Below are 15,656 nucleotides of genomic sequence, written 5' to 3'. Positions count from 1 at the left end.
AACAAATGCAAATCAGAATATGGCACACTTCTGCTTAGACCAACTCCAAATGGCATAAACAGGAATGAGTCACTGTCCACCCAGTGGCCTGAGAAGATCCATGAATAAAGTGCAGCGCCTGAGCACTGAGTAATAAAGAACCTTAGCCCCGGGCTCCTGGCTCTCACCTCAGAAATTAGAGCCTGACTCAAGAGCTTACAGGCCGGGCCACATTGTAAAGATGGCAGAATAGGAGTTTTCTAGCATCTTTCCCCCAAAGAACACCAAGTTTGAGAAACACCCATGGATGAGAGTTCCTCTGTGGAAGTCTGAGGGTTCAATGGAGAAGTTCCCAACAAACTGCTGGAGGGAAAAAAAATCCAAGACATTGAAGAGGGTCAGAGGAACAGTGTCCCTTTACCCAGGTCACCTCTCCCCTAAGAGAGGTGCTTTCCAGGATATCACAAACGTACCATCATAGTAATAATAAAAGTGATAAGTACTTTTCTCCAAGAGAAAAAAAGAAAAAAGAAAAAAAAAATGTGATCTGCCAGATGTTGATAGAAAACTGAATTACCAAGTAGATGCTAAGCAATCCAAGTGTTTGGGATTAAACATATGTAATTATACATAACATGTATATATATATATATATATATATATATATATATATATATATATAATTATATTACATATACATTTATATATGGTTGTGTAGTAGATATTTTGGAAATGGTGATGGGTTGCCTGGTATATATAAATCACTGCCAAGTGTGTTGCCCTAGTTAGTGTGATGGGAAGAAACCCTGAAAGATTTGGAGTGTTGATGGTCTGTCTGTGTGGGTGTGTGTTTAGCATGTCTGCGTGAATAGTAACACTAGTCAGTAATAGCTGTTGATTATCACATTCATTGAGATTTAGAATCATCATTAATTTATCCTAACATCTCTTCTACACAAAGACTTATATTTCTAGGAAAGTTGTCTGGTTTTATTTTTTTAACATGACCATTCAGTGAATTAAATGAATACAATATAGTCAGAAAAATCTACAACACATTCATGTACAATGAGAGAAAAAAGCATCACAGAGGACGAAGCAGAAGTAAGACAAGGAAAGACCAGAGGCTTCAATTGGGACCAAGGACTGAAAGAAGCCCATAGGAAGAACTAGAAAAATACTGTGAAATAAGATTTTTAATCTTTAATTTTGAAGCTTTTTACCTTAAAATTTACTCCCTTGGTGCTAAAAGATATTTTAAAAAGCGTTTAGGATGGGAGAAGTTGACAGACCACTCTGGGCTTTTTTTTCACACATTTAATTTAGAACACATTTGTTTTCATATTTCATTTAGACATTTGTGTTGTATTTTAGACTGATTCACAGAATCACTCTGAGGTTGGAAAACATTACTATCACGGATGCAAGATTAGCTCAAAGCAAACTTTCCTGAAAAAAAAATGATCACACTGGGAGCAACAAGAGAAACAGAGATGCAAAAACTGGAGCTAAGCCAGGGTTTTATCATGTGATAACATGTAGAGCAAGCGGATTGGGGACCACGGAAATGCCAGCAGGTTACAGCATGCAGACCCAGAAAGTGGGATGCATAGAGCAGTGTAAGGTCCAACCCTGTCCAGGTGTCAACTGCATGCTGGCCAGTCCAGCAGGTGCAGAGCAGGCCCCAGAACGGAGAGTATGAATAGAGTAGAAAAGTGGGAAACCCAGAGCCACTGTCCAGCAGGGGCGATTCCATGGATCAAGGAGGTGAACTCAGATGAAGACTGAGCACAGAGTAGGGTGAAAGGCATGACTATTTGGGGAAATCTTGACATTCACGTACCCAGGGAAGGAACTAGCTGACAGCCTCAGTTACGACAGCAGAGGCGAAAGGGAAACATTTCTGCAGTGGGAAAGAAGGCAGAACAGATCAAGTTCATGACATGGCAGCTCCGTGGGGTGATGTGTCTGTGGATGGTGGCCGATGAGGGTGGCGGGAAGGCACTTCTGAGGTCACGTAATGTCAGCACACAAAGCTCTTAAATACTGAGAGACAAAGGGTGTCCAATTGTGTGCAAATTCATGTGCAATGATAGGAAATACTAATGTCTGGCAGGAAAATGTTCTATTATCACACTTGATGGTTTGAACTTGAAAAAATTAATCGAGGCTTAAAAAACATTTCTGTATCTTCATAGAAGTTGGTAATTTTTATAATTTACTAGCTGAATTTGAAATCTGTGAAAAATAACATAGCATTAACCCAACACTGCTGAAGTAAACCATTCTTTCTACACCTCCAGCAGTGTCATTTTGTAATTACAGTGATTTCAATTATCCACGTAATCATTACAGGGAGAATTCTTAAAAGAATGAAGTAGTTAGGAAAGTTGAACAGAGTATTACTGGGTCAGCATTTCCTAAGCCCTAAATCATTGCAAAGCTCATCAGAAATCTTGAAATGTGAACTGGGGTTCTGGGCTAATTGTCTCCGGAATCGCCCATCTGGCTTTACGCCATTCTCTCTCTCAGTGTGTCAAAGGCAAACATGGAACTGGTTCCCTTCTACTGTGCTTGAGGGTTTCCTGAGGACACGTGGAGATAAATGGTCTTGACTTTTGCTTTTATCCTCATTAGGTAAGTGGGGTTAAAACAAAACAGAACAAAACTTGCTCTATTGAGCAGGAAGCTGACACAAGAGCATGAACATCCCTCAAACGAACTGCAAATAACTGGCAGCACAGCTTGGGCGACAACTCTTAAGATTTCTCTAACTTTTGTTCCTATCAAGTTCAAGGTGCTTTTGAAACTAGCCCACAGCCCCTAGAGGAGGCCGGTCCCCCACTGCTGGCCAGGATAGCAGCTCCACCCCTGGCACAGGCAGAGCCTGCTGCGTGGTGGGCACACAATGAATACTTGAAAGAGGCTTCACATTATGTCAGGGCAGCTGGAAAAGGCTTGTATGGATAAGCTGGGCTTTGGATTTTAAGGGACCAAGCAAATACTTGAGACAACAAAAAAAGAGGAAACAAGCACGGCTTCTAACTACACACAAATATCAGGGCTCCAGGCAACCGAAGGGAAGTGGCAGCTCCTACAGCCCAGCAATTACTGATGGTTGGCTTTCGAGTTCATTGTATGGTTTTCTCTTATTAAGCCTAGTTTGTCAATTTTTAAGGAATACAAGATTAAATTGCTTGATATTCCTTAAAATCTTGTCACTAAGCACTTATTAACGTACTGGAAAATATCGTAGGTGCCAAGAGAAAATCACTCTGGAAATGCAGAAAAACATGAATGTGCCGACAGGACACGATCAAGAGATGAAGGCAGGGAACCTGTTTCAGAGTCAGGGCTCGTCAATCTCCCTTAGGTCGGCCTATTGCACAGAAAACGATGTTAACGCAGTATAAAATCTATTCATCTCGGTAATGGGAAGACTACTGATCATCCCCAAACGCAAGGAACATTTATATTGATTCTGGAATGCAATTCTGAACTGACCTTAGAACATGGATGTGCCTGATGCTCTGAGAATTCATATCACTTCAAAGTAGTAACAAAGCATGTCTCAGAAGCAGTACGTAGACTTCGTCTGCCGTTTCGAGGCAGTTGCACTTAGCACACTGATTGGCTCCTACGTGCCCGGATAGCACAGGGGGACAGGGGGGCAGCTGGTGGAGGGCAGAGTCCTGCCCCTGGGGGTCCTAGCTGAGAAGACCCGAGGGAGAAACGCAGCTCCCATCCGTGCGGGCTGAGCGTGATGGGGCCCTGAGCCCTGTCGCCAAGGGAAGGGCCATCCCTGGCTGCCAGGTGGCTGGCAGGGCAGCGAAGGAGGGAATCCCCATGAGGGGGTGAAGCCCATCCTGAAGCAGAGCGGCTTCCAGGTTGGCTCTGAGTGGAGGGCTGTTGAGGAAAAGAGGTGCGTGTGCTAAGTGCATGCACATGTGTGTATTGGACTGTGGATGGAACAGGAGCACAAAGCTCAGACAGTGAGGCTTGGCCCACCGAGGCTGGGAAGCCGACCCGGGCTGGCTCATCCTGCCGAGGCCCCTGGAGGCTTGAGCCAGCTGTGGGTCAGGCCCTGTGCAAACGCCACCTGAATGGAGCCTCGTAAGAGTTACTTTCTACTTGTGAAGGTGAGGAAATGGGCTCTCTCTCAAGGGTAGAGCAATTGCCCAGTGTAACACCACATTTATGTTTATGGTAAAACTGAACCCTTCCTTTGGACTCTAAATCCCTGGTCTGTCCAGACAGCACTGCAGAGCGCCCTGGACCCCTGCTTCTTCTGTGGTATGAAGGGAAGATGAGTCTGGAAGTCTGGCTCAAAATGACCCAAATCCGTCCCCTCGAGGTAGGGACCGAGCGGGCATTTGACCTCAGCTCCCCCCCACACTCCCAGGCTCCCTCATAGACGTGAGTGGAAGAAATAAGCCCCCAGATGGTGGCAGCCCACGCGATTCCAGAACCGTGAGACAGAAAACAGCAGTGGAGGAATCCCAGCAGCAGAAAGGCCAGGCCCAAAGCAACCTGGCAAGGCCGCAAGAAGAGAGAGGGAGGAAACACAAAACCCTTTTGCTCCACTGAGACTGGAAGGGAAGGAACCTGGGTTCTTACCTTACCATCTGAGGATGCAAATATGCTTTCAAAGGACCAGGTAAACCCCTTGTCTCTGGCTCTAAAGACCTGGCGATTCCTCCCAGTTCCCTGGTCTCATTCCTCCCTGATGTGAAAATACATAGAAAGACAAGGCTTGGGAGCTCACCTAGGATGATGTCTACTCGAGGATGTATCCAGTTGGCTTTTGGGGAGAGAAATGAGAGAAACCTCTTTTTTTCTTTTACATCAGAGCACTTAACTCCATTATTACAGAAAAAAACTGGCTACAGATCTAATCCATATGGTAGGTGAGAATGTTTCTTGAGAAGTGAAAGTAAATATTTCCTAACTTTATATCAGATATTTCCATGGCTCACGAGGCCAGGGCTTTTCACAGGCTCATGGGGAAATGCAGGCATGATTTATTTCCCCACAATCCTATTTAAAAGTATGTATGTATATACGAATATTTGCGTTTCCATATCTTATCCATGTAATTGAATTGAAAGCTCTTTGAAGGGCCCATAACGTCAGGCTTCTGTGTAATGAATGAAGGAAGGAATTCATATTTGCTCTAGAAAGATTCAGGAGATACAAAGATGAACAATGTGTGTTCTCGCTCTCAAGGATCCCACAGTTTAGGTTTTTTTTTTTTTTTCAATTTTGTACATAGTATGTGCCCTGTACACAGCAGGTGTGCAGAATAATTAAACACAATTTGACTTGGTAATGCAGTTGTTGTTAAACTAAAAAAAAAAAAAGATGGTTAGAATTAACTCAGTGGAAAAAGCTGCCAGGCAGATACAGATAAAATAAAAGAAGGGTTAAAAATATCAACCAAAAAATCTACTTGAAAAGACATTATTGTATGTGAAGAAATTCTGGCATATCAATATAAATAAAAGCGTACCACAATATAACACTGAAATACTAAAAAGGAAACTCGTATGAACATAAGAAAACATGGTCATTGCACACTTTGACTTTTGTCTGAATTTGAAAAACAATTAGAAAATAAGCCTAAAGTAAAAATGAATATCTAATGGAAGTCAATTTCTAGCTGATATAATATGTACACAGTATGCTCAGTTCTTTATAAATCAAGGATACTTTAAGTTGTCAGGTGTGGCACACTGGAAGTACGATTCAGAGTGCAGAGCCGGGATCCTAGAGGGCAAGTCCAAGACCCCACAGGGCAGAGGCAGGAGGTCAGAGGGAGGAACCAAGGTCCCAGAAGAGAAACACAGGATCGCAGGGAGCAGTCAAGAGCCCCTTGGTTCATCCCAGGCCCTGTACCTGAACCTAATCAAGGCACCAATGAGGCACATCCCGCTGGCTTTTGGAATCGCTCTGGGCAGTGAAAACTGTGGGTCCCGGCGTCCCCTGCCCCGGAACGGGAAGGTCTGCCACGCTCTTCACCCGCACCCCCCCACACACTGGGTAATGGTCATGGAGGAGGCAAAGGTGACGGCTCTCTCTGGTGCAGAAAGTGTAGTTTGCTGGGGCTGCCGTGACAAAATTCCAGGCTGGGCGATTGACCATCAGAGATCGACTTTCTCACCGTTCTGGAGGCTGGAAGTCTGAGAGCACGGCATCGGCAGGTTTGGTTTCTCCTGAGGTCTCTCTGCTTGGCTCGCAGGCGGCCGCCTTCTCCCCGTCTTCACGTGGTCTTCCCTCTGCGTGTGTCTGTGTGTCCAAGTTTCCTCTCCTTGTAAGGACACCAGTCGGACTTTGTAAGGGCTCACCCTAATGGCCTCATTCAAACTTAATCACCTCTTTAAAGCCCATCTTCAAAACAGTCATATTCGGAGGTCCTGGGAGTTGAATTTTGAGCCGATGTCATTCAGCTCAAAACAACATCCTTCTGAACCAGACAAGGAATCAAACATGAGGAGCCTTCTATAGACCTAGATGTGAGCTGGGTGATTCAATCTTGACCTGGAGCAATAATAGGATGAAACTTTGGAGAGTTTGGGGGAGAGGCGAGTGGATTTTGTCTGTAGGAAGCATGTTGTGAATTGTGCTAGCCAGAGGGCAGAATGTGATAAACGATATCATCCAAAAATTGGCCCCGGCAACAGTTCTGTTCCCACATGCTCCTCTAGAGCCCCGCCACCAACATCCAGGGGTGTTGTTCAGACACATAAGATGTTAATAGTCCTTGAGGAGAGGACATATAATAGGAATAGGAATCCATTTCCACTCCCTTTGAAACCAGGTGTGCGTGTGGGGACAGCTCAGATAGAAGGGACACAGGGACGCTGTGTGTTTCCTTGGTGACGCCTGACAGGCAGGTGGCGTCATCCTGGTTCTCTCTCTCTCTCTCTGATCACTTGCCCTTGGAGCCCAGTCACCACGTTGTAAGGGTGCTCAGGCCACAAGCTGGTGTGTCAGACTGAGGAGTGAATGAGTGAACCTTCAGAGGGGGGCGGGGTCAGCCTTCAACTTGCCTACCTCACTGACCTCTGCTCGAATGGAAGATCTTTGAGCAAAATCAACCTTGCTGTGTTGCCTTAAGCCACTAAGCTATGTGGAATTTTTAAACACTGAGTTTTTTTGTGTGTTTTCAAAAATGGCCATATATCAAAATTCATAGGAAAATATCAGAGTATAGCACAATCAACCAACAGACTTAGAGTAAAGCAGTAAGCCCCAAAGCTAAACCTTCTCAGACAGAAGGTGAACTGCCTTTGCCATTGTCGTTTATGTGATGTCTTGTGGAAGGTTGTCACTGGAGACCAGGCCATTCTGTCAGAAAGAAGACAAGCCAGCTGCTCAACTGTTATCACTTCCTCAGGGCTTGAACGCCAGCCACCCCGATCTCTCCACTCTACTGATTGATGCCTTATTCCTGACTTTGCTAGCCTGAGAAGCATGGACATTCATCACTACTGTGAGGGTGTTAAGGCCCAGGGCTTCAACTCTATTAAGCCTACAACATAACCTGATAAAATATGTGCATCTTATATATACTGAGTAATCACTATTTTTTATTTCAAAAATCCATAGGATCATTGCTTTGTTTTTCATTATCTGATAAACTCACTATATTAACTGGATATGGTGATCACATAAGAGTCATAAATATAATTTAACCAATGATTAAAGTAATGTTTATAAATCTACAGATAAAACATAGTGAAATAAAATATTTCCTAAATCTGATATACTTTGCTATTTGTTTCCTATTTACACTTATTCATTAAAAAAAATCCAATGCAGCATTAGTATCCTGCTTAAAACAATTTTCTTGGATTTACCTTCTTTGGATTTTGCAATCCTTTGAAATTTTGTTTTTATGGTTAAAGTAAATCAATCGTGAATTGCTTTCAATCATTCTAATATTCATGTCACTGGTTATTCTTTTGGAAATATCTCAATTCACTATTCTATCCTTAAGATGTAGTTTCATAAACTTTTTGGCATAGAACTCTTGGTTCTGACACAAAGTTTTCCGTGTAGCAGCTGTTGGCTCATAAACAACTTTCTAGTTAATGCCATGTAGCCTCGTTACTCAGTGCTGATGGCATCCTTGTCTATCTTTCCCATCTCCTAGTGTAGGATTGAAAAATCTTCACTCACTGGGAGGTTAAGCTCCTGCACGTTTAACTGAGTGCGATCCCTCTGACTGGCATAAAGCCATCAGAAATTACTCCGGATTCAACCGCAAGATAGGAAAGTTTCAGTGACAAAATTCTGTGTGATTTGTGTGTTTCTTGGCTTTTCTGGTTTTGATCTCAATTTTGTTTCCTGGAAATAAAATCCCAGGCAGTTTTGCCTGAAGAGGGACTTGGGCTTAATCCAGAACCATCGTGCTGATGGATCGGTCAGAGGCTCCGGGCAGACCACTCGGCGTCTCTGGAACCCGCTGGCTTCAGCTCTGAAGGACGGATTAGACCAGAGGACATGCCGGTCCTTTTCCAGCACGGAACTACTAGGGCTCCCCAGCTCCCAGCCACCCAGCCCGTGAGCCTGTTTGGATGTGCAGGCAGGACTCCAGTCTCAGTTTCCACGATTCCTTCCATGGTGAGAGTTCGACCTCTTTACCTTTGTTCCCATGTCTCATGTGGGGTAACAAGGTCTGCTCTGCCTGTTTCTAGTTACAAATGATTGCAATGAAATGACAGGATATGGTATATTGGAAAATATTTTGTTCACACACATAAGATGTTAATAGTCCTTGAGGAGAGGAAGTATAATATAAAGGGCTCAATTATAAATATGAAAAGAGAAAATAGAGATTAAAGTAGCATATTTTATGGCAAAGTGGAAGTCTTAAACATAGTCTAGCAAGAATGTACAGATGGAGTATTAGAGCATCAGATAAAAGATTGATTCTTTTCCTTTTACAGGTTAAGCAAATATGAAAAGATGATTTTGCCTAGACCCCCTCATATAACTATGTCTGTAAGACAACATGTATACACGTGAATAAAAATTATGTCCTCTCTTCCATTGATATGTTTCTACGTGTTACAAATTGTCATGGAGTCACAAATTAACATATACTATATCTTGAAGACAGAGAAAGTCTGGGTCTTAGTAAATAGAATGGGCTCATCACCACATGAGGTACTATTCATGCACTGTCTTGTAACAGAACAACTAAAAAATGAGAATATAAATGTATCATTAAATGACAACTGAGTCAATTTTGTTTATAAGTATTGAGTTAATCCATATAAAATTGCTGATACTGAAAAATCTGGGGCTGAGAAAAATGGCAATTTTGTGTGTTTCAACCTTATAAAATGGCACTCTAATTAATAGTTTTTAGCTTTATTTAAAAAAACACACATACACAAAAATACAGAGAAGAATATGTAAACTATCCAGCTATAGATTGTTAAGTGCTTAAAACCAGTGTTTTCTAAATTCTAATGATGTGGACAAGGCCAAAATACAGATCCATTACATACGCAATGAGAATTCTATTGTGTTTCTACATAAGACATACACAGACTGAATAGTTTTGCCCGAATTTAAGACAATGGGAAATTATGTGACTAGTTTTAATTCTCATAGGCACTTCTCAAATATTTTGAATGAGCCCACAGGGAAAAAAAATACAACACACAGGATCGATGCTAACATCTCTAAACACATCTTGAAAGAAGTGCAGAGCACGAGTTTCAGAAGGTAAATGAATTAGGACATTGAAGGATGTCCTGGGAGGTATGGTCAGAGTGCAGTGTGTCCACAGCTGGACGACACATCAGCTGAATGTGAATCTCATCTTGCCCCTGTGGGTTGCACCATTTTCCCTAGTTTTTAATGACTTATATGGAGAAATAGAAAGAAATAAGGATAGAGAAATATAGTGCAAAATACCTGTTTTATATTTTATGTTTAATTTCTATGGAAATTTGTTTTCCCCACTTGTATGGAAAGTCTGTGAGAGCTCAGAGTTCATTTCCAGTTTTGTAAGAGCAGATCAGTAGTGAGAAGATGGGGAAAAACATTTGTTTTTGCATCAATAACAAGCAACATAAGCCTTCTCTTGCTATAATTGATTACTACCAGGTTTAGGTCTATCTAGCCAAAACAAGTAAGATAAGTTTACATAAACATCACCATGAGTGAGCATTTGTTTTTTCAAAGTTATTTTTAACTCATCTGGATTGACGTTCTTCTCTAGTAACATGTGTTTCCTTGGTTTCTCTTTCAACTTGTATGGCTTCAGTTTTGTTTGGGGAACATAGATAACAGATTTCAGGCAACCTAGAAGGTGACGAGATGGAGCCAATCGACGTACTGAAAGGTTTGGAGCCAAAACACCTCTTTCTAAATATATTTCTGGTTTGTCTACCTTAGCAAAACAGTTCTTTCTACCTATTGATTTACACGTTAAGAACTATTTTTTTGCAATGCACAGAGTAAATTAGTTTCTGGTCAACTATGAAAATGTCTTGTCTTTACAATATAGTATAGAAACAAGCAGGACAATTATTGTTCACGTAAAGCATACTGATGTTTTCTTCTATTGAACGTGTGTGTGTGAGATCAACAAGATAAATACTGCGTGTTTTCACAGTTGTCTTTAGATGTTTAGTTTATCTTCCAGTAGGTGGCAGTCTGTGATGTTAAAAGGGTACATGGTATTATTCTGGAAGCTTTTAAATTACTTCATGTAGAACTGAAATGAGCAGAAGAAAAAAAAATGCCTTTTATAGCAGCCTATTTATTCTGTGAACAAAAACGAGTTATGTATTTATTGTCGTTCTGCATGTAATCGCTACTGTACAAATAGTGATTATGCCATTTTGTGGTCCAGACTCTAAGGGTAGTTTGGATGAAGGGAAGTTGAAAATCACAGTATTTGGGAGAGTACGTTTCATCTGAGAATACAGAAATGGTATTCATGCAAAACTTATTTTTTGGAAAATGGTCAATTATTTTACTATTTTCTAGCATAGCTAAGAATGAATGAAAAGGTAACTTTATTCATATTTAGCCTATTATAATTGTACAACGACAATTATCTTGTTATATATCGAGGGTTATTCAGACTCTCAATATCAATTGCCATTATGAGGCAAAAATGACAATTGTCACCTCCAAACTGGTACCCCTAATGCTTGAGCCCAACCCTACTGACATTCATTTTCCTGTAATACAGTAAATCCCATTCATGTGGGGACAGAATTAAATGATTAAGCTGCTCTACTATCGTGTTTTCTCTCCAATTGTGTGCTTTCTTCCTTCCCTCCAGTCACAGTTTATTCTCTGCTGTGAATCTTGTTCTTTGTGTCACTCCTCACCTAAATTCATTTTCTGCATCTATCAGCTTTCACTATTTCACTATTCACTCTTCAAAAGGAACAACTGTTCCTTATGCTAGGTGACTTCAGGAGAACTCAGAAAATCTGGCTAAGTGAACAATGCCTTTTTCCATTCTCTTGCCCCATATTGTCTATGGCCATAGTGCTTCCTGGGGACTACCTGTTGCCCGCTCATGGCAATTCCTTTTTACCCGTATAGAACGAAGATTCCCTGGTTTTCCCCTACATAAAACAGACATGTCTTCTTCACTTCTTCTCTACCCCATTGCCCATTTTATTTTACAGCAAATATCACCACCTGTTTTACTACTAGCTTATGTGTTTGTCATCAATCTGTCCTCACTTGTGTGTAAGTTCCCAGCCACAGTGCTTTTCCCTTGTTCTCTGTCCAACCTCAGCCTCTGCAGTGAAGCCTTCCACATGGGATGTGTCCAACCAATGTTGGTTTAATGTCTGAGCTCTTCCCTGGATACATGTGGGTGGTTTAGGAAGAGAGGAGATGGAGAGTGACCGTGAGAGACAATCAAATCTGATCCTACAACACAGGGGTCTACTAAGAAAGCAGGACTATAATACACAGGGGAAATATCCCACAAGCAACAGATATGTTCTTGAACATTTTTGTTTAATAGTGAGAACACCTCTGATACATTGAAACATTAGGGATTGTGAATTCTTAAAATCATATTTTCCAGTATTATGGTTCACTATTAAATTTGTAAATATGGATTTTCCTATATCTGTTTGATGTGTGTGTGTGTGTGTAGTTATTACCACTGGCCAAATTGTTCCATATAACACTTAATTAATTAATAATAGGCACTATTTACCTATATTTTTTAGCGCCTGCTGTGGTCAAGCAAGTTAGAGACAGCAGTGCCTAAACAAGATCTAAAAGGCTTTTTACCAGAGTTCTCAGAGCCTCGATGTATTTTATTCCCCAAGAGGCAACTATATATGCAGCTTTTTCAAACTTATTAGTACCCTTTAAAAATGATATTCTACTCCTACTGGAAACTTTACCTTGGATATCTAATAGCATTTCCAATTCAACCTATCAAAAAATTAACAACTGATCTTACCCCAAAACAGGTTACGCTCACGGCCTTACTCATCTCCGGGTATAAAACTCCATCCTTCCTGATTCTCGGGGCTAAAGCCGTGGCTTTGTCCGTGACTCTTCTCTCTCACTCATACTTCACCTCCAATCCATGGAACAATACTACTGACTCTACTTTGAAAACACATCCATAAGCTAACCTCCTCTTCCCACCACCTTCTCTGCTCTCCCCTGATGAGGAGTCATCACCATGTTCACCAGGGTGACTGTAAAAGCCCCTACTGGTCTTCAAGACTGGACTTCACCACCCTGGACCAACTCCTCCAGCCAGAGGAAGTTGCAAAAATGTTTTGGTCTGACCGGGCAACCCTCAGCTCAAGCCCAGCGAGGGTTCCCCTCACGCCATGGCCAGCCAGCACCCTCGTAGCAGACGCCGAGTCCCTAGATGACCCCCAGCATTACGGGACGCCCTCCCCACATCACCTCTGCCTTCCTCTCTCCTCAGTGCTCCATCTTGTTCCCTCCCTCCACCCATGCTGCTTCCTCCCGGAGTGGTTCAGACACCCCAGCAATGAACTCACTCGAGGGCCTTGGTGTGGCTCTTCCCAGAACAGAAAATGTTCTTCATCCACATTGGTAACCCTCACTTTCTACACGTATTTGTTTAAATGTGGGCACCAGGAGACCTACACTGACCTTTTTGTTTGAAAGTGTAACCCGCGTGTCCCCATTCGGCACTTCCCATCCTTCCAGCCCTCATGATGCTGATCAACATTCAATCTTCTCTGTAACAGTTAACATGATCTAATGTACTACATTTCCTTTTATTATTACAGATATAATTTGTTTTCTGTCTTTCCTGAGTATGAACCCAAGAGAGTCGAATTATTTTTCTGTTTTAGTCATTGATGTCTCTCAGCACTTAGAACAGTGCCTGGCATAGAGTATGTACCATGTAAGTGCTTGGATGAAGCAATGACCAGGCAGGTGTTTTTTGCAGAGCTTCTATCAGAACTTGTGTTCTTCAGAAACCATTTGAACCATGTCGAATTAAGTGTTTGCATGAGGCTCTTACTGTGAAACTATATAATTATATTCTGAAAGTGGCTTTTATTTCCCTCAAAGCCCTTATAACATACCATGACTCCCTAAGAATTATTCCTTAAAAATATGCTAAACTATTCTAAACTTCAGCATGCTAATCATCTTCCATGTTGATGCAAATTCTATGTCATTCCAAGATAAATTTGAGATGCTTTATCAGTTTTTATTACGGAAAATCTGAATAAACATTTTAATTTTTAAAATATGTAGAATTACAAGTTGTATAGTCTAAATGATATGTAGTCTCTATAATCACTTCACCAGTCAAGCCTCAAGGCTCTTGCCTTGGTGTCTGAGGCAGGCACCTGCAGTCCACAGAGTAGGCAGTGGGAGGGGCAGATGGAAAGATGGACAGGAAGCAGGAACAAGTGGCACCTGCACATGAGCTGGACTCACAGGAAGCACTGAAACATGTGCCAGTTCTTATCGTATGTGAGCTTGATGGGACGAGGGCCTTGTAGAAGCGGGGGCTCTTTGTTATGGAGCTAAGTACACCCAAGCTGAAGGTGGGTCCGGGGAAGATGGAGTTACAGCTCATCCATCACATGCAGGAGCCGCACAACAGCCGTTGCCTCACCCCTATCCATCAACCTCCCACAGGAGGGCTCCTGTGGCCGCCCCTACCCCCCAGGCAGAAACATGAAGGAAGGAGTGTTCTGGGCAGTGCAACGCGGCCTTGCCTCACCCACGGAACGTTTGAGAGAGACACTGCGATGAGCAACTCACTGACAAATGGAAAACATTATAACCAAGTACGCACATCATCTACCTTAACTGAAACCAAGCTGCTCACACAGAGAATCCTAGATACAGAACGTTCAGGGTCCAAATGTTTAGGAAGTAAACTCTTGTACGAATATACTCCCTGATAAAGCGTGGTTGAATCATCCTGATGAAAGAAAATTGAATTATACCTTAAATTTTTTAGCCTGAAATTTAATTCTTGGAAAGTAATCTGTGTAGGTAAAAAATAAACCCTTGTAACTATAATCAAGTAACAAAAACAGCTCAAAAATTTAGAGCTGATTAAAATGATGTCACTGCTATTCATTATCAAAAAGTCTCTCAGACTTTGAGATTTTAAGTGGATGTCGAAAGAAGATATTTGTTAGTGATTTTAAAAAGAAGTGGAAAAAAAGCCACTGTGAATTTCATAAAAGCACAAAAACTTTCTGAGCTCTGGGTAAACATGAGAAATATAGTACATTAAAATGGAAAGTTATACTGTTTGTAGTTCTTCGGTAAATGTCACTATCATTTTTCTTCCAGTTTGTTGGCATAATAATGGATCTTCAGAAAGGATTAGGGATGGAGTATCAAAAGCTGACATATTTTTAATAATACTTTCCATTTCTCACATGCCTGTGTAATCTCTTCCCCTAGTCGTGTTTGCCAGGGATGATGTGACTTCAGTTCATCACCCAAACCCAGCGCTCACTATTGATGGGAATTTGGTACATAGTGTCTCATGTTTCCCCACAGAAAAAATAAGCAGGTTCATCTGTTTTTCTGACTCTGAGTGTTTCTAAGTGTCAATAACAGAGGCAGCAAGAGCATATTTAGAGTAAATTTCACCGTATTCCAAGTACGCCCAAAGGCACTGCAAAACAGCCAAGCAGTGATTGTCTCATAACTCACAGGGCAGGGCTGCGATTTCCCTGTCTTTATAGAATGTCTCCTCACCAGACACCAGGGCATAACGGCTCTGCCTTTCTACATCTCCCTTCTCTTTGACTCGCAGAATCAACATGCACTAAGCCTAGTGATTCTAGCTCATGTATGTGTGCATTCAAGATTGAGTTAAGATGCACACTGACCTGTTATTATGCCCCAAACGCTGCGCAAAGTACTAAGCGTGAAGCCCAGAACACAGGACGTGATTCCTTCCCTCACTGAGCTTATAGGATGGAGGACTCTTGAATCCATCTCAACTCACTTCTTTCACAGACCATGCAAATCCCAGTTCCTCGGGCTTTAACAGCCTAGTTACAGGACCGCTCTGCACCCCAACCTTAATAGGCTTTTGATGTTTAATTCACAAGGTAACTGTTACTTATTAAAGTAACTTTCCTTTTTATATTTCTTGATCCTTCTTAATATTTTTAGTCTAGGATAGGACTGAGAGCTTTGAC

This window comes from Mesoplodon densirostris, chromosome 13 (assembly GCF_025265405.1).
Source record: "Mesoplodon densirostris isolate mMesDen1 chromosome 13, mMesDen1 primary haplotype, whole genome shotgun sequence".
Lineage (NCBI taxonomy): Eukaryota > Metazoa > Chordata > Mammalia > Artiodactyla > Ziphiidae > Mesoplodon > Mesoplodon densirostris.
The sequence above is the reverse complement of the archived record's forward strand: the minus strand, read 5'-3'. Positions refer to the sequence as shown.